At 33.6% G+C, this 25,534-nt stretch overlaps 1 protein-coding gene across 4 annotated transcripts in view; it reads left to right on the plus strand.

The window, feature by feature from the left end:
• BRINP3 (BMP/retinoic acid inducible neural specific 3) overlaps positions 1 to 25,534 on the plus strand; it is a 376,978-nt gene that overhangs the window by 161,665 nt on the left and 189,779 nt on the right. The gene's annotated exons all lie outside the window — the stretch shown is intronic.

The raw sequence follows: 25,534 nt of genomic DNA on the forward strand, positions 1-25,534 counted from the left end.
TTAGGTATTTAGCTATATTTTTTCTGAATTTATAATATGAGTTGAAAAGTATTTTATATATTTAATTTCCAAAGTATCTGCATAACCAAAGAACAAAACTCAAACATTAAGAGGACATCAAGGTCAATTGAATCTGGACTAGATTCCTGCCTTTGTGTGGGTCTGTGTTATTTACTTCCTTAAATCGCAGTTTTCTCATTGTCATATAGGAAGAGGTCAATCTACCTGAATCATTTTATGAGAATAAAGTAAAACATGGGACTTATCAGAGTGCTTGGAACATATTTAGGTCTCAATAATATTATTGAGGATGTTATTGTAAGACTAAGAAAGTTGCACATGTCAAACCAAATAGGAATATTTTATACATGGTTACTATTCAAATATATTACATATTTGGCAGAATTTTTCTTTGTAGTTCTCCCTACATAGAGAGCCTTCCCTACTTAATAAAAATTGTTCCTATTGTTGTTTTACCACTATTATTACTCTCATGTTGCCCTCTTCACCAGGCCCCAAGCCTGACTTCTGCTTTTGTTTCTGATTCATCTGTCTTACCTTTTGCTCTTATGTTCATCTTACCTATTGACTTGATATAAATGCATAGGTGTAAGACATTACCAAATTTGTTGCTCTGATTTTTTTAAATTTTTTTTTTTTGTTCCTCTGATTTATAAAGCATCTCAACAGCCTCTGTTGAGGAAGACTCAAAAAACAAAAACAAAAAAACCTCTGGAAGTACCCATCTTCTGTACTTAATTGACTAGATAACAAATTTATCAACAGATTTAATTACACTGCACCCAAATAGGTCCAACCAATTATATTTGTACTTTTTTTTTTCAAATTGCTGCAAATTACTTATAATCTATGTCCCCCCCATCTTAACCCTGACAATATACGCATTAAAAGTAATTTGCAAATTAAAAATCCTCATAGAATACAAAGCTTGTAGTTGATAACAATAGTAATTACTCCAAGAATATATTGGTGAATTTGAAATGAAAATTTTAATTCAAATTAAATACAATGCCAATCTTATTCAAGCAATAAGCCGAATATTCCAAGGATAGGTTATTATATCTACAAGTTGGCAAAGATTTCCAATTAAATGTTAGAGACTATGAAAGAAATAATCCATCACACAGAATGTGACATTTCCCACAAAATATCACCCATATCCTTAGCTATCTTTTATTATCTGATGATACAAAATGAGATTTAATTTAAGATTTGAGGTCAGTATTTCAGAGCTTTCATTTAAGAAATTGTATCTTGCTCTGCTTTTAAACCTTTGTACCTCTCACATTTGAAAGCTCTCTGTTACTTCTGAAAAAATCCTTTCAGAGGAAAGCCTGAGAATATTGAAAACACATTTTAAGGTCTATTTCATTTCCTATTTGGAGACATAATGGCAACTTATGCTATGAGTGGACCCACAACTAAGGCATTTTGAACCCATAGGAAAGCCTGCTGTATTCATTTCCAGACTCTGTGGTATAGTAGATATATTTGGGATATCACTGAGAAACATTTCCAGCCCCCCAAACACCTCTGGAGTATGTATATATGTACTATTATAAATTCTATATTTTTACTTCTCTTCGTGTTTGTTTTTAAGCCATTTCAAGATTTATTTTAGCTTTTTGAAATACATAAGCATTTCCTTTTACGATATCTCTAAATTATAGCTCATTTTCAACTATGCAGGAATTCTTTGGACTATTATATTCAAATTTGCAATAACACAATTTATAAAAGATCATAATTTTCTATTAAGTTTTGGCACCACTTCAAATGTGGTTAGTTACTTAAACATAAAACTGCTTCCATTATTAAGTGTTTTCATCTACGAAGTGACCTTAGACATAATTAACATACATCCTGGATTTTTCTGGACAGTCTTGATTTTAAATATTCTGTCCAATTAAGAGACCATATGCTTGAATTTCTGTCAGGAAATATGATCAACATGGCCTCTAGGCACATACGATTGTTCATTCAACTGACACCATACTTGTGAGTTCTATGGTTTTCACTCTTTTTTTTTTTTTTAGATTTATGTATTTATTAGAGAGAGAAAGAAGGAGAGAGAGAGCATACAGTGGTGCACAGAGGGGAGGGACTGAGGGAAAAGCAGATGCCCTGCTGAACCCAGAGCCTGATGCAAGGCTTGATCCCAGGACTCCTGGATCATGACCTGAGTGGAAGGCAGGTGCTATACTGTTTTCCTCAGGCATTCTGTTTTCAATCTCTATAACCAGTTTTGGATCTGTGGAAATAGACTTAACATTTCTTTTTTTTTTTTTTCTTTCCCTCTCTTAAGTTCCAGCTTCTCTATATCTCTAGCTCTTCCTTTAGCTCTTTTTCTACCTACATATTCAGTGTCACTGACTTTTAGTGTTCTTATTTTACCTAATAGATCAAATCAACTTCTTTTTGCATAAGATGGGTTTTTTTTTTAAATAAAGGTAGGACAATTTAAGCTTTCTTACAGAGTAAAACAATATTATATCTATTCAAGACAACAGTAAAATTAATTGTGGCATTTGGTTAATACCGTTTTCTAGACCTGTGATGATATCATTATTTAAAGACTGAGGGTTTTTTTTTTTTTTTTTTTTTTTAAGATTTTACTTATTTAGTTGAGAGAGATTGAGAAACCTAGAGCAGGAGGAAGGAATAGAAGCAGAGGGAGAAGTAGACTCCCCACTGAGCAGGGAGACAAGGGGCTTCATCCTAGGACCCAGGGATCATGACCCGAGCAGAAGGCAGAGCTTTAACTGACTGGACCACCCAGGTAAACCTAATGATGTCATTATTAACATTATGCTTTGAACCCCCCCCCCCCCCCGCAAACAAACCATTGTTATTTCTATTTTATTCCTATTATTTTTGGTTCTAAATCTCACACTCCTAATCACCACACTTTGCTGACAGTTGTTTTTTGTAAACTAGCTTCAGATTTCATTATATACCTCTTCACAGTCTGCCTTTCAGTCACCTAGGATTAACCTTTGTTCCATCAATATTCAATGCACTTTGGTTTATCCATGTTTCTTCTCAGGTCTTTCTCCTAGCCTTGAATGCTTTTCTCTCATTTCTCACATATGAAAATCCTTGTCAGTTTCCGAGGCAAAGTTTAAATCCTGTGTCTTCCATGAAGCCTTCCCTGATTATCGTCATTAAAATAAGTGTGCCACATTTTCAAACCAAAAAAAAATTTATGACTTAGCACTTATTGATTTAGTTCATTGAAACTCACTAAAATTCAGATTCCAGCCTAGAATGAAGAAGAAAAATACAGGATAAAAGAAAATGCTTGCTTATGTTCATTGGTAAATATCAAAACGTATGGAAGCATTCAGAAAATTTTACAGTTGAATAAGCAAAGGTGATTTTTAAAAGATTTAACATTACCGATACGATGTTATTATCTGATGCCTCTAGCTTTTGTTGAGGTAATACTCATTCAAAATGATATTTTCTTATTTGTTAATATAAAGTGGAAACTCTAAGTAAAAATCAGTAACTGAAACGCCAGGCAATACACGCAAATCCTATGCCATGTTGTGAATGCAAATGCATTCAGATGATATATTTACTTTAAAAAAAAAAGAAAATGCTTAGATTTTGAAGTGAAAGATGTAAGGATTTTAGATCCGCTCTAGCATTAAAAGCATTCACCAAGTGGATAAAGAGATGTGAGGGACATGGAGAATGGATAGTTCTCTCCGTATCTCTCCTATAAACTGGAATCTTCCACCAAGGATAAGGAATTCATATATTAGCCAGTATTTATTCAATGTTTATTGACTTGAATTATTTGTTTGTGTTGAAAGATTTAAATAGCTATTTAACAGTGCATAATAGGCTAATCTATTAATTTAATTTATTCTCACCCTGTGCATTTTGGATGACCTGTAAAGGGAAAAAGCATAGGATAAATAATGAGAGAAGATGAACAAGAAGTAGTCCTGGGGGAGAAGGTGGGGGCTTTAGATATTTTCAGGAAGGATGTTCTGTGATGGTACTATTAATGAGTTAGAGAAGCTATGGAAAGAAAGAAGGCTGAAGAAAGTAAGAAAGGGAAAAAGTTAGGATGATTACATATAACAAGTTCAGGACACTGCTTTAAATGGCAGTAACAGATAATTTTGGCATTTAGAGGAGCTCATTTACACAATTTACACAATGCAAGGCTCAGTGCTAGGCATTTTACAGACCCTATGATATTTCTTCCAAAAATGAATTTTGCTTGATAATACATGTCAGAATTATATTGTAATTATTTTTAGTCATATAAAAATATATCAGCTTTGAAAATACACAATGTGTCTAAATTCATTTAGTTGACTAGCCTTTGAATCACTATCTTAATCACAAGTTAACGTTTTCAGAAAGCCTGTATGCTTTACCTAAACATGAATATGAAACATTAGAGTTTTTATTGGTGCACCAAAGGTCAAAAGACAATAAAAAACTTCCTGGGCAATCAACTGCTAATGCTCCGTGTTCAATATAGCATTCTCTTCCTTATAAATCTTTTTCATTATGGGCTTTTTACTTCCTGTTAATTTAAATAAGGAACCAATTTGAGACCCCTGGGTAGGGGGGTCAGCGGTTCAGCGGTGGAGTGAGCGTCTGCCTTTAGCTCAGGGCATGATTCCAGAGTTCTGGGCTGGGGTGCCCCATAGGGCTCCCCGCAGGAGCCTGTCTATGCCTCTCTGTGTCTCTCACAAATGAGTAAATAGAAAAAAAAATCTTAAAAAAAAAAAAATAGGGACCAATTCAGTCAGAAGAATAGTTTTAACAACAGCAGCAGCAGCAGCAGCAACAACAAAATGGAGTCCCAGTCCCAAAATACTAACAAACAAAAGCAACAAATAATGAGAAATGTGCAGACAACTAGAGACCAGTTCCATTGCCTACTCCATGTCGTTTAGCTGCAGCTCCTGGAGGGGCTTCTATAACACTGGGCAGAGTTTCACACTCACTATACTAGAACATTAACATAAAATACAGTAGATTAACTTCAGGTGTGCATCTCATTTTTATTCTAAAGACTTGTTTTGAGATTTAAATTTTATATTCATAACTAGGATTAACTAACAGTAATATTTTCAGATTAGCAAATCATAAAGAGAATAGATCTTATCACAGGAATAATTTTTTAAGGAACATGGGGTAACTTACCTTTATAGAAGCAACCTAAGAATTATTAAAAAAAACTGGAAAATGAAAATGGATTTCCCTTCAAATGATTCTTTAGCAATAAGATCCCATTTTAAGCAAAAAAAAAAAAATTCTTCTTCTTTTTTTTTAAGATTTTATTTATTATTCACAGAGAGAGGGAGAGGCAGAGTCACAGGCAGAGGGAGAAGCAGGCTCCATGCAAGGATCCCAACGTGGGACTGGATTCCGGGACTCCAGGATCACGCCCCAGGCCGAAGGCAGGCGCCAAACCACTGAGCCACCCAGGGATCCCCAAGAAAATTTTCTTATCCCATTTACAGTATCCTCAGTATCCTATCAGAATAAGATTTGTACAATAAAAATCGCAAACAATGAATTTAATACCAGCCGTGCCAATCATTTGAAATTGTCTCCTAAAATTATTTTTTAACTGTAAGAAAAATATATCCCACTTCCCTGAAGATATGCACCTGGATCATACTTTAAAAAAAATGATTTTTAAAAACTGTTGTGAAATACACATGACATAAAATTTGCCATCTTGACCTTTCTTAAAAGTGCAGTTCAGTGGATTAAGTACATTCATATTTTTGTGATTCCATCACCACCATACAACTCTATCCACCACCTTGTGACACTGAAACTTTGTATTCATTAAATGATAACTCTCCATTGTCCCTTCTCCTCAGCCCATGGGAAGCACTATTTTGCTTTCTATCTCTATCAGTGCCACTACTTTAGGTATCCTCAAATAAGTAAAATCATATAGTATATGGGATTTTTGTGTGTGTGATATTGGCTTATTATACTTAGCATAATGTCAAAGTTTATTCATGTTGAAGCATATTTAAAAATTTCCTTCCATTATAAGCTTAAATAATGCTCCATTGTTTGTTCACACCTCATTTTGCTTTCCAGTCATCTGTCTGATGGGCCTTTGGCTTAGTTCCACTTATAGCTACTGTAACTAATGCTGCTGCAAACTTGAGTGTAACCTACATTTCTTTCAGATCTTCCTTTTAATTCTTCTGTGTGCATACCCAAAAGTAGAATTGCTGGACCATATTGTAATTCTCTTTACAATTTTTTGAGGAACCACAATCTTGATTTCCACAATGGCTGTTAGCTGCACATCTCCACTGACAGTGCACAAAGTTTCTAACTTCTTCCCCATCCTCACCAACACTTGTCATTTTCCCTTTTCTTTATTTCTTCTTTCCTTTTTTACTTCTTTCCTCCTTTTCTTTTTCTGAGAGTAACCATCCTAATAGGTAGGAGGTGCTATCTTGTGGATTTAATTTGCAGTTTTCTAGTGATTAGTGAGGATAAGCATCTTTTCATATGTATGTTGGTCATTTGCATATCTTCTAAAGAGAAATGTCTATTCAATTCCCTTCTGATTTAATGTTAAGCTATAGGAATTCTTTATATGCTGGATATTAACCACTTATTAGATACATGATAATTATCTCCCATTTTAGAAGTTGCTCTTTCACTCTGATGATTGTGTTCTTTGATGAACAAAAGTTTTTCATTTTGACTTAATCAAGTTTAGCTATTTTTACTCTTGTCGCCTATGTCAACCTTTTGTAACTTTTCATTCTATTTATTGTCTCTTTCTCTATATTATTTTTTCTTCTCTATTTTGTCCCTTTCTTTCTTCTTTCTCGCTTTTAGTTTGTTATCATTATTTTTTCTTTACAGGTATATAGCTAATTCTATGACTTTTTGAGTTTCCAATGTAAGAATTTGAGATTATAAATTTCATGATTGTAACTACCCATATACAACAGTTGTCAAAACACAACGTTGTCAAGTTCTAAATACTTTTTATTTCTATTTTCATACATTTCTATGTTTTTGCCTTTTCAGATTTTTGATTCTGAATAATCCTAATTTTCTTGCCACTTGAACATATTTTAGAATATTTATTTTAGTCTATTAATTGTTTTCAAGATAGATATAATCAACCATCCTCATACAAATGAAAACTTGTTCATTATTTTTAAAATTTTTGTTAATATTTCAAAGCATAGATATAAGAAGGGGGGCTATTTCTAAATACAAAAGCTTCTCCTTTTTTTGTTTTCTTTCTTCTTTCTTTCTTTCTTTCTTTCTTTCTTTCTTTCTTTCTTCTTTCTCTTCTTTCTTTCTTTTTCTTTCTTCTTTCTTTCTTTCTTTCTTTCTTTCTTTCTTTCTTTCTTTCTTTCTTCTTTTTTTCTTTTCTTTTTTTAGAAATGAGCCATGCTTGGCATTATTGATGAGTAAAGTCCACACTTGAAAAAACATTTTCTTTGGTGTATAACTCAGATTTGTCCTAAATTCAACTAATTTTTCTCATTAGTAGGGAGTACTTAAAAATGCTATTAATAGGAAGTTCAGTTCATCACAGTGCATCTAAAACAAACAAAAAACCTCAAACTTTCAATATAAATTATGTTTTAATTTTTAGTTCTTTACTGAACTATTTCTCTTTAGGTTTCCCAGTCATTTAAGCTTACTCAGAGCTTGGTTTACAAAACTGTAAAGTGACAAAATGTGCTATATAAGACACAGAGTATTTTGCACTCAGTAGATACTCAAGGATTCAAAGAATCTGTGCTCCTCAGTGCCATATGATTTCATGGAAATGATTTATCATTTAGGAAATTAGTAGCCAATTGTAATTTTTACTGTTAAGTGAATCTATAAAATTTGAGCAATCATAAATATGAAGACAATATATTATTTACAATAGTATCTTTTATTTAAATAACCTAAAATATTTTCTATATTTTATGCATAGGAATTACCTCATCTGCCTTTGAGATGCAACATTTATGGAAGCCATTTATCCTGACCTGATTTCTTTGTCTCATTCTTATGTCTAACTGTAACCATAACTGTTGTAATATGAATCTTGATTATCTGTGCCAAGATAAATGAGCTCTAGCATAAAAAATTAACACAATTCACCTATCCAGACAGATTACTAAGGAGTCTGCTATGTTGCAGATTTGATCCACTAGACCAAGGTCATAGCCATTTTTTTTCTAAAATAGTACACCTTCTTCCATCCAGCTTTGGCTTTAATCCAAAAAGAATTTTATCATTTTGAAGAGGTAATACTCTTTTTCACTGGATTATATTACAAATAAAAGCTAAAATAGTATCTTTTTGTTTTTTCTCAAATTCTATCTTTTCTTGTCATTCTTGTCATCATGATCCTTGACCAGACTTTTTTCAGAACCAGGATGTTTCAGTGACCTTCAGAATGGCTCATTTACATTCAGATATCCCTTTCCAGCCCCAGCACAATAGCCTTCTTTTCACTTCCCTTATGATTATGTCACTTCTGCTCAGATGCTATCAATAGTGTCTGTGGCTCACAAAATATGTTGATTGGGCATTGTTGATGTATAAGCTGTTTCAGATAGGGCAAGTATTTTAACTTGACTTTGTCTCATTTTCATCATTTATAAAGTAGTGATAATAATGATACATTCCTGATTACTATGAGTCTTCAGAGAGGAAACAGAAAGTTATGGTTGATTGTAGTTGTCATTGCTTTCACAGATGATCTGTTATTCTCAAAACAAAAACAAAAACAAAAAAAAAACAAGCAAATGAGCAACATTTTATTGCTAAAGTATATACGTATGATATAATGATCCATTTAAAATAATGTGAATCATATACTAGTTATTTAGAGATATGCTTTATCTTGAGAAGTTTAAATGTGAAAATGTCCATACAATCATATAAACTTAAAGCAGTAAATCAGAAATCTAGTAAAAGGGCACTTGAATTTTTTAAGTCCATATGGTTAATTTCTAGCATAGAAAATTAAGAATCTAAGTGATACGTGATTTATTCAAGGTCATAAAACAATTTAGTGCAAAAATATAGGAGTATAGAATTCTTCCTCTTTTCAAGTTTCTTTATTAATCTTTATTCTTTATACCAATAAAGTCTTTATTAAACCTTCTCTTTATTAATTTAGTTAATACAGAGTATTCTTTATTAGATGACTATTTGCTAACTTTTGTATGAATGGTTACTTGATTTATTAACTGATGGGGAAAAATAAATTATGTGTGATTTTCTTTTGATTGTTAATTTTTCTAATAGAGTCAGTCACTTTTTAAAATACCTAGTGGGAAAGAGAAGATACTTACTGGGTCTACCTCTGTAATTAGGAGAAATGAGTCATATTCCATTGATGGGGGCATATTACCGGCAATTTTCTGATTTGCCATATTTTCAAATATGAGCCAAACCATGGTAGTTAACTTCAGTTGAGTAGATTCAGCACCATCTGGACTTCTGGCTTTACTAACTTTTAATTGATTTAGTTCTTTCAGGAGAATCCTAATACCTAACTGATAAAATAGTTATTCAAGCTCAAACTAGAGTAAGATCACTTGCTAGAATATTAATTACAATTTTAGTCGAAATTGAATAAACAAAATAAATTGCTGACTTTGGAGTAAAAACTCGTTTATTTTCTGTGTCAGTTTGCAATTCCATAACAATGTAGCCTAATTTACTCATATTTGATTCCAATTTTCTTATCTCCCCCTTTTCAGTCTTTATTGACAATTTTTTTTTTCCTGTATCACTTAGTTGGAGACCTGATTACAGTGTATCTACTTCATAAAAAGCATGGTCACCTTCAACTTCACAGCTACCCTAATCCCATCTGAAATATTTCTTTCCTTTAAAATATTGTAGTTAAGGGATCCATGGGTGGCTCAGTGGTTTAGCCCTGGGCCCTGGGCATGACCCTGGAGTCCAGGATCGAGTCCTGCATCGGGCTCCCCACATGGAGCCTGCTTCTCCCTCTGCCTGTGTCTCTGCCTCTCTCCCTGTGTGTGTCTCTCATGAATAAATAAATAAAATCTTTAAAAAAATAATAAAATAAAAATACAATATTGTAGTTAAATTACCACCAGAAAAGTCATTATACCATTTAACTTATGTTTATTAGGAACATCAAAATATTAAAGTTTCTACAAAATTTATTTTTAATTATTCCTTGGGAATCATCTTGCCATGAATCTTCCCATTAAATTTAACAAAAAACTAATTTCCATTTGCTGCTAATGCTCAAACTTGGAAAATTAAAATATGTTATCTAATTGTGTTATCTTTATGTCTTCCACAAAGAAATAATCCCTCAGATTTTCCCCATACCATTTTGATATTAATTGGTTATTTTTTATTAACAGTTAAAATTAAAATTTATATTTCCTTCAAGTTGATGCATTAAAAACCACCATTCTAAATCTATACATTCAAAAGTTTATGGTCATTGTTAATTTTGTTTTCTATTAGGCATATAATAATATTCAACAGAGAAGAGCTGAATATTTCCTGCAGTCTGAGAAAAAAATGCATTGTATTTGAAGATATACAACATTTCACTATTCAAAAATATTTTTATTTAGAGGAACTTTATAGTCCTGTGATTCTTGCCTGCTTTTCACAATTATGGCCTGAGAAACCAGCAAGAGTAAGTCTAATCTATTAGAAGAATGAAGAATATTTAAAATGTGAGAGGTAGGGAAGTCTGGCTGGTTCAGTTGATCAAGTGTCTACCTTCAGCTAGGGTCTTGAGGCTTGGGTCATGATCTTAGGGTCCTGGGATCAAGCCCCGCAAGGAGCCCCTCCTTGGGCTCCCTACTCAGCAGGAAGTCCACTTTTGCTTTTCTCTCTCCCTCACCCTCTATGAGCTTCTCTCTCTTTCTCTCAGATAAATAAATAAATCTTTAAAAAAAGTTTTTAAAAATGTGAGAATTAAGTAACTAAACTATGGTATAATATATCATACAAAAATTTGATGTTGTTGTAATAGATTTTGGTTTGTGTTTTTGTTACAGATTTCATTTTTAGATTTACAGGGTGATTTTTTTTTTCCTTTATAAAGTGTGTTTGATGATCTCTACCACAACATTTTTTAAAAAAATATTTTATTTATTTACTCATGAGAGACACAGAGATAGAGGCAAAGATATAGGCATAAGGAGAAGCAGGCTCCCTGTGGGGGGATCCTGATGCACAACTCGACCTGGGACCCAGGGATCACGACCTGAGCCAAAGGCAGACACTCAACCACTGAACCACTCAGATGCCCCACAACTTTTCATTATAAGAAACAACACCAAAAAAACTTCACCTATATACATATATCAGCAAAAGCAATTTCATATAGAAATATATTTACAGAAAAATATAGATAGTATATATAAAAGTATATAGGAGAAAAATGGAGTTCTATATTAATGTATCAATATCTATATTATACATAATTACATACAAATGTTTTTGGAAATGCTTGGTTTTCTGTTCCATTTTTAACATCAACAAATAGTGCTTTCTATAATCACATGATCTGTCAATAAATTCTTACAAATTCTTGTTCTTAAATAAACATAAAATTGTCCCTCAGATTACTCCAATTATACTTTTACTAAGTTATCATTTTTAAAGATTTTATTTATTTATACATGAGAGACACAGAGAGAGACAGAGACATAGGCAGATGGAGAGGGAGAAGCAGGCTTCCTCTGGGGAGCCCAATGCAGGACTGGAACCCAGGACTCTGGGATCACGACCTGAGCCAAAAGCAGATGCTCAACCACTGAGCCACTCAGGTGCCCCTAAATTAAATTATCTATGTAATTACAAAAGGGCTGTTTCTCTACCTGACTTCATTTTTTCACCGACCTCTCATATAGTTTCCAAAAATTCCAAAAGGTTTTTTTTTTTAATATTTTTTTATTTATTCATGAGAGACACAGAGAAAGAGAGAGAGAGAGAGGCAGAGACACAGGCAGAGGGAGAAGCAGGCTCTATGCAGGGAGCCCGATGTGGGACTCGATCCCAGGTCTCCAGGATCAGGCCCTGGGCTGAAGGCGGCGCTAAGCCAATGAGCCACCTGGGCTGCCCCTCCAAAAGATTTTTTAACACTTTTTATTTTTTCTGTATGTCTTCAGAAAGATGTATAAAATTGGTAAAAAGATTTTTAACTCAATGTTTTTCAGTCACCAGTGTTAAGTTTAGTAATTTCTTATGATTTAATAGAATTATTACCCTCTTAGCAGTGTTTCATATTTCAAAATGCAGTTACATATTTACTATGCATTATTAAATAAATGAAAGCAATTTTTAAATATTAGCATTGTTATAGTAGTATCTTCTTCTGGGAAACTAAATTAAATATACTTTTCTTGATTTTTCTTACGAAGAACAACTAAAAAACCTGGATATTATATATAAAACAAACCTAAGAAGACTTTGAAAGTTGTGGAGAAGAGGCTAGACAGGCAAGGGAAACTCAATCAGTGACAAAGAAGCAAAAGCAATCCAAAGGAGCACAGATAATTTTCCCAACAAATTGTGCTGGAATAACTTGACATTTACCTGCAAAAAAAGTGAATGCAGACAGAGACCTCACACCTTTAAAAAAATTAGCTCAAAACAGATCACGGCCTAACTTTAAACACAAAACTCTAAAACTTCTAGAGGACAACAAGGAGAAAACCTAGATGTTCTTGGGTGTGGTGATGACTTTTTAGATACAACATCCAAAGACAAAATTAGTGAATGCAATAATTGATAAGCTGGGCTTCATTTAGCTCAAAAACTTCTTCTCTGCAAGACAATGTCAGGAAAAGGAAAGATAACAATAAGACATAGGAAAAAATCTTTGAGATCTAGGGTTAGAAAAAAAGTTCTGGGCAGTCCAGGTGGCTCAGCGGTTTAGCGCCGCCTTCAGCCTGGGACATGATCCTGGAGACCTGGGATCGAGTCCCACATCAGGCTCCCTGCATGGAGCTTGCTTCTCCATCTGCCTGTGTCTCTGCCTCTCTTTCTTTCTGTGTCTCTCATGAATAAATAAATAAAATCTTTAAAAAAAAAAGTTCTTAGATTTGACACCAAAAGCATGATTCGTATAAGGAAAATATGATAAATTTTATCTCATCGATATTAAAAATGTTTGCTACTTGACAGATCCTGTTAAGATGATGAAAATACAAACTACATATGTACCAATATCTGAATAACATATTTGCAACTCACATATTTAATAAATAGATAATTATCTATCATCTGTCTTCTATCTAACCAATTTATCTATTTGTATCAAAATTAATCATTAAAAATCCAGATAGAATATTTGCAAAGTATATGACTAGATATTTAGTGAGGGGGATTACACACATGGCAAATGAACCCATGAACACATGGGTTCTATCTATCATTAGCTATTAAAAAGATGCAAATTAAAATCAATTGATTCCAATGCGATGTAACTACATATCAATCAAAACAGCTAAAATAAAAAGAAAATACAACAAATGCTAGAAAGGACATGGAGAAACAGCTTCACTTAGACATTGGCCCTGATAATGTAAAATGCTATAGTCATCATATAATCCAGCAATTTCACTTCTGAGCATTTATCCCAAAGAAATTAAGACTTAGGGTATGCAAAACCCTGTACACAAATGTTTATGACATTTTTATTTGTAGTAGCCAAAACCTGGAAACAACCTAGAGGTCCCTCAATAGATGAATGGTGAAACAAATTGATGCAGTTATACCATGCAATACTACTCAGCAACAAAAACAAACAAATTTTGATACCAGCCACAACTTCAATTAATCTCCAGGGCATTATTCTGAGTAATAAAAAGCCAATGTCAGTAGGTTACACACTGTATGATTCCATTTATATAGCATTGTTAGAATGATAGAATTATTGAAGTCAAGAAGAGATTAGTGTTTGAAAGGAATCTGGGGGTCAAGAGGAAAGTGTATGCATCTAAAAGAGGGCAACATGAAGGATCCTTGTGGAGAAGGGAATGTACTGTATCTTGACCATGCCAATGCCAACACCCTAGTTGTGATGTTATACAATAGTGTTGTAAGATGTAACCTTTGGAGGAAACTGGAAAAGAATCTATGATTTCTCTATTATTATTTACATGTGAATTGGAACCTTACCATTATCACATAATTAAACATTTAATAAGAAATTGTTATATCAGTTACCTTAATCATATTAAGAATTTTACTTAAGGGCACCTGGGTGGCTCAGTTGGTTAAGAGTCAGATTCTTAATTTCAGCTCAAGTCATGATCTCAGGGTTGTGCAATCAAGCCCTGCGTTGGGCTCCCCACTCAGCTGGGATTCTACTTCCCTCCCTCTCCCTTTTCCCCTCCCCCTGCTTGCTTTCTCTATCTCTCTCAAATAAATGAATAAATCTTAAAAAAATAAAAAAAATAATTGTGTTCAAATACTCATTCATTCATTCATTCATTCATACAAGTTGTATTTATTGAATACCAGGTGATTTATACCAGATGATTACTATTATTGTATGAAATTGAAGTATATAATTAATCTTTTTTTTTTTCTTTTTTAAACCTTAGGTGTACATAGAATACCCAGATCAAATAAGCACTATGCCAGAGTACTGAAAATTTCTCACCTCTTTGTTCTGTTAGTAAGAAGTGCATCAATAGTATCTAGCAACAGTTCTGGAATATGATAGATGTTCAATAAATATCTAATCAATGAATTAACTCATGCCAAAATGAAAAGTGCTCCAATTTTCTAGGTATCAACTTTCCAATGCAGCCATTTATCTTAAAGACAGGAGACAATCTTAGACAATTGAGCTGTGTCTATGGACTTACAGGAAAGAGCTCTGGGAAAGCTATCACCCTGGAAGTGAAACTGCTGCCCATTTCAAAACCATCAACTACTCAAATTGAAGTTTAGCAACTGAATTTATTCTGCAGGAGGTGGAGACCCTCTGTAACCAGAGATTAGGTGAAAAACAAATCAATTGAAAATTAGAGTTCTATGTTCATGCAAGTGTTCTTCCCTAAATCTTCCTACCCCAAATTTTCATGTGTCAGTATGGCATTTGACTTTTTAGTTGACACTTATACTAAGATTGTATATGAAAGTAAGAGAACAGCACTTAACATTTATCATATAAAAATTTCTCAGTAAATGTCTGCTATTTTTCTTCTTATCTTTCATCATAGAAATCACTATTGGACCTAAAGTGTCCATGAATATAAATATAATGTTAACTATATATTGAAATATCATGAATTTCTTGCCTTTATTTGTGATGTTCATCAGTAATTTATTCTTTTCCTATTTTCGTTATACTTGTGATTCAGAATATTGACTATTTTTTAAAGTCATTGATATTTTGAAATAATCTATAAAAAGAAAAGTCAGGAGCCTAGGTGGCTCAATCAGTGAGTGACCAACTCTTGATTTCACCTCAGATCATGATCTCAGGGTCACAGGATAGAGCTCTGTGTTGGGTTTCACACTGAGTGTGGAGGCTACTTAAAATTCTCTCTGCCTCTCTCTGCCTCTGGTCTCTCTCTCTCTCTCTCTCTCTCTCTCTCTCCCTCCCTCTAAAAACAAAACAAAACAACTCAAACTAATGGTTTGATTGGGCAAACAATGGAAATTGGAAACTATCAGTTTTATATATGCAGTTTCATTTGTTTTTATCAATCCTGTAATGTTCAAGTGGGATCTAGAGGATACTTGGACTTCTTGGGACCACCTGGGTGTCTCAGCAGTTGAGTGTCTGCCTTTGGCTCAGGGCATGATCCCAGAGTTCCGGGATGGAGTCCCACATCGAGCTCCTTGCATGGAGCCTGCTTATCCCTCTGCCTGTGTCTCTGCCTCTCTCTCTCTGTATCTCTCATGAATAAATAAATACAATGTATAGAAAATACTTTGACTTCCTTTAAGATAGTATAAATCTCTTTTTATTTTCCCTTTTGTTTCCTCTCTTTTTTCCCCATAGTGTCCTAAGGTTGACCCCTTTCCCACTCTTCCTCCATCTCCCTTCATTCTGGGAAAATTTCCTTGGATACTTCTTTGATTATTATTTCATAATTTTATTTTCCATTTTCCTTTGTCACATAGAGTGACTTTCTGTGATACATTTTTTCAGGTTCATCAGTATTTTAATTTTATGGATCCATTTCCTTCTCAGGGTCAACAATGAAGTAATAAAGACCTCTAAAGATGTGTTTAGTGATTCCTATATTTATCAATGTGCTGTCTCCCACTATCATCACAGATACATCCTTTATTAGTCTCTTTCTTCTCTTTTAACCAAATATTATGCATGCTCAGTTTTAACTTTCTGAGGTTCCAGGGGTATCCTTTTTTTTTTTTTTTTCTTTTAGAAGTCTGCCCCCTGTATCCAGCTGAACTATTCTTCCTTTTCTAGGTACAACAACACATTTTCGTTGAATATAGCTTATCTCTTTACAATGCATATTAATTAAGTAGCACACCTGATTGATTTTTTTTTGTTGTTGTGGTTAATCTTTCTTTCCAGATATCTCCATTATTTGGATGGATTTTTTTTCCAAATGTAAGTGTTTTGAACTATGAAACACTTTAGCCACCTGTTTTTTTAAAACAAATTTTAAGAAGGAGACTTTTTTAAAGAATCAATCGATTATATTAATTTTATATGCTTATTTTTCATTGAAACTAATTACAGTAAAGTGATCAGGTCTATTATCCCTTTGTAGAAATCATGATTTTTTTTTCTTATAGTGCGCTGTTTACTTTTATGAAGAGTTAACTTTTGACTGTAGAATTTAACTTTCCGGGATCCCTGGGTGGCGCAGCGGGTTAGCGCCTGCCTTTGGCCCAGGGCGCGATCCTGGAGACCCGGGATCAAGTCCTATGTTGGGCTCCTGGTGCATGGAGCCTGCTTCTCCCTCTGCCTATGTCTCTGCCTCTCTCTCTCTCTCTCTCTGTGACTATCATAAATAAATAAACATTAAAAAAAAAGAATTCAAGTTTCCCTATGGATTTACAGAACATTATGCATCTCCAGGACCCTTCTCATGGGCTCAAGTCTTATTGGCATCCTTCAGCTTGGTGCTTGTTGGATATAACAGATTTTCCCATCAGCTTCCCAATTTCATCCTTGAGTATCCTCAACACTGCTTGATGATTCCATCTAAGAATGTATTTCTCCTCTTACCATCTGTGTTTCTCTCTCTGAAGCTTTCATTCTCTATGCTCTTGAATATGGAGTTTGGACTATGTACTATTTACTGTGTCTCCTGTAAAAGGAATTGATCATAAAACTCTCTAACTACTCAGTTCTTACAAGTTTACCATCCTCTTCCAAGAAATATGAATTACTCCGTAGGTTTATTTAGCTCCCCTTCTACCAAGCAGATATTTAAGCTCTCTGTTTCTCAGATAACTGCTAAGATAATACAGGATTAATCTATAATTGACATGTTCCTTCCATTATATTTATATTAATTTATGTTAACATTATAATAATATTTTTCACATTATGCCCCATATGATTGCTAAACTCCTCCTCACTTTTCCCCTACCCCTCCTTTCTATATTTTTATCTCTATTTCCTTCTTTCATCATATATTCTCCACAGACCCCCACCCTCATACACACACACACACACACACACACACACACACAAACACACACAGATCATACATTACTGTTAATATCCACTTTTCAATTCCAGTTAGTGTTAATCTACAAAGAAGTTAAGGGCATCGATTTTGGGGTCAAATCCCCTTGCATTCAGCCTTTTGTTAGGTTGGGGGAATAACTACCACCAAAGTTCGCTCACTCACTGAAAGCAGGTGAGAAGAGCATGTACTTCACAGTGCAATAGCTTAAACCTCACAGAGTATTTGCTTTAAACACAAGATTATCTTTCCAAATGTTTTATTAAGGTAAAGGTTCTTTGCCAGTCAAAATTTTAAATTGTTGGAATATTCCTCAGCCATTAGAAACGACAAATACCCACCATTTGCTTCCAAGTGGATGGAACTGGAGGGTATTATGCTGAGTGAAATAAGTCAATCGGAGAAGGACAAACATTTTATGGTCTCATTCATTTGGGGAATATAAAAAAATAGTGAAAGGGAATAAAGGGGAAAGGAGGAAAAATGAGTGGGAAATAATCAGAAAGGGAGACAGAACATGAGAGACTCCTAAGTCTGGGAAATGAACTAGGGTTGGTGGAAGGGGAGGTGGGCGGGGTTGGGGGTGACTGGGTGATGGGCACTGAGGGGGGCACTTGATGGGATGAGCACTGGGTGTTATTCTATATGTTGGAAAGTTGAACACCAATAAAAAATAAATTTATAAAAAGAAAGTTTTGAAAAAATAAAAAAAAATTAAATTGTCATTAGTATGAAAATTTTGCTTTTTGCCTGCCAAACTTTAACTTTAAACTTATTGCCTGTTAATGGGTAAATATAAATATATATATACATATATAAATAAATAAATATAAATATATATAAATATGTATTTCATGGTGTTAAGAGAAAGCTAATCACCTTATACATTCTGTAATTCTGTATTTATTTATTCCCTGGTGAGACGGGAATTTGTATAAATCAGTCTTCTTCCCTTACCATATCAGTGACACAGATGTGAAAAATTAAACATCTTCTCATAGTGGAAATAGCAGGACTACTCTCCTCAAAGTGCATTAACTAACTGAGGCTATGAACACTGCCACTATATATTTTACTGCACTCACAGACAATTGTAACACTCTTCTCAATATTTATTTTTTAAGATTTAATTTATTTATTTGAGAAAGACAGCAAGAGACCAAGAGAGAGTGAGAGAGAGACTGCACACACACAGAGGGAGAGGGAGAAGCAGACTTCGCACTGAGCAGGGACTCTGACTGGGAGCTCTACCCCAGGACCCTGGGATCATGACCTGAGCTGAAAGCAGACACTTAACCCACTGAGCCACTGGGACACCACTCAATGTTTGTATATATTAGATTTAGCAGAAGTAAGTTGTTCCGTAGTCATTAATGATTCTCCATTTAGCAGGAGCAGTTAACTCCTACCTTCCCTCAGTCATTTGAACATTCAAAAAGCATGATTGAGGAACACATTGTTACAGTAGATTTGGTTTTCTGTGAATTGTAGCCATGGTGTATGCTTGCAAGTCACAAACTCCACCTCTATCTTACGTATATAGTCATTTCATTTTAGCTCAAAGAGAACATTACTCATTTGTTGATTCAGTGTGGATTTATTGAGTGATTACTATGGGTCATGTATCTGAGTCTTAAGAATACATGTCCATAAAAAAAAGCATCTATGTTGAGCCTATTGCATAAAGAAAGAGGGAGCTATTAATCAAGTAACTCCATAAATACACTAATTTCTAGGAAGGAAAGAATATTCAACTATAAGTATATATAACCCTAGTTGAGGATTGGATTGGTGTGGTAAATATGACTGCAGTTTCCCCGTGTGATTAATATTGGTGTCTTTGAAGTCTGTATAGTGGGTGATAGTTAACAAATTTATTTTATATAAATCTCAGGCTTAAAAGACAGAAAGACTAAGTGCTTGTTAGATAATAGGTTTCATTTTGTAATCCATAAATTCTAAGGGTAATATCCAGAGAAATGTGACATTGCCAGTTTATGTTTCACAAGTTGTTTTATTTTTTGTTTTGTATAAAATGATATTTGACAGACAACTCAAGCCTGATTCAGGCTGAAAGGTTTTAATTTGGGGAATAATAATTTACAGCCTTGTAAATTTAAGAGTGTGCAGTTTTGTTGTGAAAATTTGTCATAAAAGGCCATATCCAGACTCTCTTCCACATGTTGATGCATGAGACATAAAATTAATAGCAAGTTTAGTTCCCTTACCTATGTAAGAAAAATCATAACATTTTAAGAAGAGTTTTCTTTAACCCATTTTAAATTTTTTTTTTCAGGAAAAATATATATTCTATTAAATTGAGTTACTATTTAAAACTAATTATTATTATTGAAAAATTTCATTAAATAGATTAACAATTTATATTCACTATCTCTAAAAATTGCAATTACTCTAAAGAGAATGACCTTTAATTTTACGTTTTTACCTCGAGTTACTTGAAATGAAACAGAATATGAATTTGTAACTTATTGTAAGTTCAAATATTTAATTGATTAGCTACTTGTCATAATCCATGGTTTGTGAATGTTTGATCCAATATTTAAGGTAGAGACTGGACCACCATAAAGAAATCTTAATGAGGTTTTTGCTTAAATGTTTAAAGACATTACCACAAAACAGATTAATTTTTCATTAGCATGTAACTATTATTTTGGCAATGATTTTTCTGGACAAAGGAAAGCAATTTGTAGATTCTTTTAAAAAAAAGATTTTATTTACTATTTGAGAAAGAAGAGAGAGAGAAAGTATCTGAGAAAGGGGAGGAGCAAAGGGAGAGGGAGAAAAAGAATCTCAAGCAGACTCTGGACTGAGCAAGGAGCCTGACTCCAGGCTCCATCTCACAAACCTGAGATCATGACCTGAGCTGCAATCAAGTCAGGCACTTAACCAACTGAGCCACTTAGGCGTTTTACTATCCCTTAAAATTTAAAATAAATTCTTTGAGTATGGCTTCATTTATAAATTATTTTGTTAATTTTACTGATTAATTAATTCCACTAAGGCTTATTACCTTGATCAAGGTTTATAATATTTAAAAAATTGACATCCTAGGATAAAAATTCATGACTTCACAAGCATACATCAAAATTTGCTTAAGAGGTAAACTATGTCCCCTGTACCATTTTGATTAAGTGTTACATTCTGCTTCTTTAAAGCTCTACAGAGTCAGTACTATTAAATGTATGCTCCTATGTGAAATGACTTTATGTCAATAAGGTTAAGAATTTGCCAAAATTCACAGGACTTAGAAATTTGTGAATTGAATTGGTGAGGGTGGGAATTGAAACTTCAGGTGACTCCTAAATCTATTCTCTTTTGAAAAATTAAAACATGGCCTCCCTAAAATATTAATTAACGTGTGAAATGCAAAATATTTTCATTAATTAGTCAAGATAAACACCTTTTAAATTATAAATACAAGGGACATTCATATTTGTTTATTTCTTGTTTCAGAGAGGGTCAGTGTATTTTATTTTAGCTCAGTTGTATCTGCCCTTGGCTTGTCTACACTGCTTAATAATTACCAAATCTCTCTAATGTGATTGATAAAGAATTGTGATAAGTTGTAACAGATGTTACTGTTACAACTATAGTCCCAAAATTTAGAAAAGCTTTTTCTTTTACTTAATTCCTTTTCTTCAACTTAGAAAGTCCTTCATTGACAGCATGTATGTATATGTTTTATATCAGAAAAAAATCTGCTCAAAAGAGTAGCTTAATTTAGATGTAAATAATAAATTACTATATTATGTATATATCTGTGTAAGCACAGCATGTAGTAGCCTTATATTTCTACGAAATGAGTTACCTTTGGGAATAATGGTGTTTATTATAGTAATTGAATTTGTGGCATTTCCCTTAAAATTTTAATAAAACCGGGTGCCTGGGTGGCTCAGTCAGTTAAGTGTCTGCCTTGGCTCAGGTCATGATCCCAGGGTTCAGGAATTGAGGTCCTGGGATCAAGGCCCTCATCAGGCTCCCAGGACAAGGGGGGGGGGGGGCTGTTTCTCCCTTATGCCCCTGCTCGTGCTCTCTCTTTCTCTCAAATAAATAAATAAAATCTTAAAAAAATTTAATACAACCATATCTATTAAATTGCAGAAAATAGCTTAAAGCTATATAAGATAAAATTAATTTTCAGCTATTTCAAAGCTCTGAAAATTTAGCATTTTTTAAAATAATTAGAAATATATATTATAAGCGACCAACCATTCTTTACAACATTTTCTATAACCCCACTTCCATTTTATTCAATTCAATGATAGAGAGAAGCAGCTATACCTACGATTAATCCTTGTGGCTTTATAGGGGTCGGGGTAATATTTAGTTTCAATCTTGCTGATTTGACTTTTCTAATCTACTATGTGTTGTCAGCTCTTTCAAAATACTACCCTCATTAATGGTGCTTCCTAAAATCCTGCATGTAGGGGCACCTGGGTGGCTCAGTGGTTTGGCATCTGCCTTTGGCTCAGGTCATAATCCTGGGGTCCTGGGATCGGGTTCCACATCACGCTTTCCAGAGGGAGCCTGCTTCTCCCTCTGCCTGTGTCTCTGCCTCTCTCTTTGTGTCTCTCGTGGATAAGTAAATGGAATCTAAGAGAAAAAAAAATCTTGCATGTACCTATTGTACATAAGTCATATTTTTCATTGGTCTTTTTCTTTCGGTATTTTATTTGCTTAGGTTCATTGTGCTAAATCCGTAGCCTCATCCAAAAATACTACGCAAGCTTTAAAAACTCACTACTGCTAATTTTTTTTTTAAAGTTGTTTTGTATCAAGGGGCAGGAGGACTAAAGAAAGTGGATTCTTTACCCTGCCAACTGCTTAGCATTCAGCTGCCTTAGAAACACTAGCTTCAGAGCTACAGTCATCCAGGCCATTAGGAACATTTCCCTTTTACTGGCCAAATGGAAAACAGCATCTCTGTGAGATGCAAAAAAGAAAGAACGTTCAAAGAACCATTTTTATATGTATCAGTTATACATAATAGAATTATGGAGAGCCAGTATTGATTATTAGTGGCATTTTTAAGGATCAGTATGATCTTACAGATGCAATTAGAAAGTTATTGCTACTAAAAATTGGCAAATCAATTTATGATTCTTATGCTGAATTTGCCATAGATTAGTGCTTGGGTAATATATTTTGGTTTAATATTGTGTTGTGTACACAAATTTAATTAATATTGAAAGAATTAAAATTACAAGCCAACAAATATAGTATTGTGAAAAATAATATAATAATAGCCTCTTATGACTTAGAGAAGCAACTTTATTTATTGTAAATTAGTAGTTAAGGGTGAATCTTTTCAGCAGGTGCATCTTCTGATTTTGTCAAGGTTTTTATTTATTTTTTATTTTTTTAAGATTTTATTTATTTACTCATAGAGACACGCAGAGAGAGAGAGAGAGGCAGAGACACAGGCAGAGGGAGAAGCAGGCTCCATGCAGGGAGCGTGACATGGGAGTCGATCCCAGGTCTCCCAGGATCACGCCCTGGGCTGAAGGCGGCATTAAACTGCTGAGTTACCCAGGCTACCCTTGTCAATGTTTTTAATACTGATTTTCCTCTGATATTGAATTATCAACAGTGGTAGATTCTATATTTTTCAGGAACTGGATATATATCTATGTGTAATTTAAAAGAAATTATGGTAGTTAATATATTTTAAATACCTGAGTACATTTATGTATTCACATAGAATTTAAATACTAATAAGAAAGGCCTATAGCAATATGGCAATGATGTAATCATTATTTAAATGGAATTTGTTGATGTCATTCTTGTTTTCCAACCTTTTATATGAGATGGGTACAGATAAAATTATAATAAATATTGTTGTAGAAAAGTAAGCATTACATAGACATACATAATAATAGATGCCTGCAAGTCAGAATTTTTAGCAGGCAAACATACAACTTAATCAACTAATAGAAGCTTCTTAGAGCCAACAAAAACATTTTCAAAGTAATGTTCTGGCTGAACTGTTTATAGCCCATTTGTGTGTTCTACAAAATAGTGCTGCTTCTAAAGGGGCTGAGTTACATTAAGCTCTAATGATTGTGCCTATTTCATTTAAAGACTTCCAAAGGTTATGATGGGAAGATATTTATGTACTGTGAAGGCTTCAGGTAGAATGGAGCCTTCAGTTAGATGCAGCAGTGTTCTTATTTAATGTAAACATAATGAATCTGGATGGAATTCTTAGATCCTTTAGGTAAAATGCTCTCATTATGATAATCATACCCGACGGCATGTTTTTAATTCAGCATTCCATTGCTTTGTTTTTCCAAAATTTAATGAATGCTTGGTCTAGTTGCAACTGAGGTGAATTTTATCTTCAGGAAGGAAAACAAAGACTGCACCTATAAGTTTCCAATTTATATACAACCAGTTCCTTATTGCCTTCTCAAGCTATACCGAAGTCAAGATACTCTATGTTGCTTATGATGTACTAGATTACATGACTGGAAAACAAGCAAATAAACCAACTAATAACTCCATGATCTTGATATCTTTGCATAAAAATATTTTTTAGTTCATGAGCTTGCTCATCCCAATAAGCTGCAGGACTGGGATTGAGGGATGGGGATTTGAATCATCATCATTTACTAGGATCCCAGGCTGATGGACCAGCATAACCATGCACATGCATGCTTTAGAAGTCAAAGTAAGCCACATGGCCACACTGATTTTAAAGGAGATCTGTAACTGCAGTCTTATCCTGTGCCCAGGATGAAGAGACACTGAGTATCTGTATTCATACCTACATGTTTATTACTCACAGTGTGGTACTTAACTGTCCAGAGTTGACATCCTTTACTTAAAGTGCTTCTTACCACCACTTCTCAGAATTATTTCTCTTTCTTTTTGGGTTTTCACCAAAAATCAGTAGAAACGATCATAGTGATCATGTATCATTATAATACAAACCAATAATGTGGAGAGTGGAAATGAGAGATCTCAGATCAACATTTATATTTTTACATACACAAATTTATACTTTTTGGATATACACAATATAAGTGTAATATATTATTCTATTTTTCATATAAAATATAACAGAAAAACTAGAAGAATTTCATTTATTTTATTTATTTATTCATGAGAGGCAGAGACACAGGCAGAGGAAGTAGGAGAATTTCAGATAGAGCTCTCAAGACAAGAAAATAATTCATTATATTTATTAACAATAATGGGGGTTTTAAATATTAATTAATTAAATTAGTTTTTAATTTCTATTAATTAATTAATTAATTTCTATTAATATTAGTCTTACTGTAGCAATACTCTCAAAAAGTTGTCCTCTACTTTTGGTTGTTGTGTGACAGACAGAGTAATCAGATAGGATGGCAAAGTGTTTTGTCCAACTGAAATGTTAGAAGGCAAATTGAAATTATAAACTTAATCTGGGTTTACAGATTAAGGTAATAAAAAGCGCCTAATAGCTGAAAAGAGCTTCCTGGAAAGTTGTTCACAGTTTTAGGCTTGCGTAGCTTGACATGGTCTGAAAACCTAGGGGAAGAGAAAACATATTCAAAATAAGTTAGATTACTTATGTTAAAGAATAGTGATAAATAAGGTAGAGCAATTATGCTAAATAACCTACTGCACAGTTGCATTTTTGCCCCCAAAATATTTTAAAGTCCTTCAATAAAATGCATTCATTTATAGTTTATCTTGCTTAATATAATCTTTGAGCCCTTGAGGTCAGGGTTTTTCTTACATTCATCTACAAGACTTACACATTTCTGGTAATGGTAATAATAGTGAACAATTAATACATTTTCTTAAAATTAGTGTTAAAAACTGATTTC

This window comes from Canis lupus, chromosome 38 (assembly GCF_011100685.1).
Source record: "Canis lupus familiaris isolate Mischka breed German Shepherd chromosome 38, alternate assembly UU_Cfam_GSD_1.0, whole genome shotgun sequence".
In the NCBI taxonomy this organism is placed as follows: Eukaryota; Metazoa; Chordata; class Mammalia; order Carnivora; family Canidae; genus Canis; species Canis lupus.